This window comes from Nicotiana sylvestris, chromosome 4 (genome assembly GCF_000393655.2).
Source record: "Nicotiana sylvestris chromosome 4, ASM39365v2, whole genome shotgun sequence".
Taxonomy (NCBI): domain Eukaryota; kingdom Viridiplantae; phylum Streptophyta; class Magnoliopsida; order Solanales; family Solanaceae; genus Nicotiana; species Nicotiana sylvestris.
Window position 1 is genome coordinate 40164382 of NC_091060.1, and position 1336 is coordinate 40165717.

Consider the following 1336-nt stretch of genomic DNA (forward strand, 5'->3'; position numbering starts at 1 on the left):
GTATCAACATGGAATAATAGAGACTGGGATATGATATGTGAGTAAAACTGAAACTGAGTACAAATAGCAATTAGCAGGTAATTCAAAATGTAACACGGCCTCTGTGGGTGCCCACAGTACCAACACATAGCATAAACATGATTTCTAACATGATTTATATCCAAATTTCTATGATACATGGAGAGCATATAGCTAACAACAAGTTATTCAACTTTACAGTTCCGTGGAACAAACCAAGTCACAATTCCTACGTTGCACGCCCACATGCCCATCACCTAGCATATGCGTCACTTCCAAACCAATCACATAACACAAAATCCGGGGTTTCATACCCTCAGAACCAGATTTAGAACTGTTACTTACCTCAATCCGAGCAAAACTCTACTCCAAATGCCCCAAATCTAGCCACAAGCAGTACAATACAATACATACAGACTAAAGGAATCAATTTTACAAGAATTACGAAGTTATAATTCAAAAATCCGAAATCGTCTCCAAGCCGAGCCCCGGGCCCACATCTCGAAATCCAACAAAAATCACACAACCCGAAAGCTCATTCAACCACGAGTCTAATCATACCAAATTTATCAAAAATCGACACCAATTCGCCACTCAAATCACCAAAATTAACTCTCCAAATCCCTAGCCTCAAACCCCCAAATTATACCTTAAAAACACACCAACTAGGTGGTAAAATCAATGGGGAAACATAATTATTGAAAAAATTTAACTACAAATGACTTACCTCAAGAATCCCTTTTAAAAATCACCCAGTTCCGAGTTTGCAAAGTCAAGAAATGATAAAACCCTCGGAACCCAATATTTATATTATGCCGAGGCTTTTCGCACCTGCGGCCAATTGTCCGCACCTGCGCACCCGCTTCTGCGGTTAAACATCCGCTTCTGCAGAAATCACTTATCCTGCCAGCCTCCACTCATGCGGCCCTTACACCCCATTTGCGCAATCGCAAGTGCGGAATTCACCATCGCAACTGCGAACTTTCTGCTCTGACGCCCCGAGCGTCGTATTTGCGACAACACAGGTGTGGAACACGACCTCGCACCTGCGACCTCTTCTCACCTCCTTCTTTCCCACTTTTGCGGGCTTGCACCTGTGGTGCCCACTCCGCAGGTGTGATTGCACCAACAGTTGAAATTCTTCAGCAACTCCTCAACTTCAAAACATTGTTCCGAAAATCATCCGAAATCAACCCGAGGCCCCTGGGACCTCAATCAGACATACCAACAAGTCTTAAAACATCATACGAACTTAGTCGAACCCTCAAACAACATCAAAAATACGAATCGCACATAGATTCAAGCCTAATGAACTTTG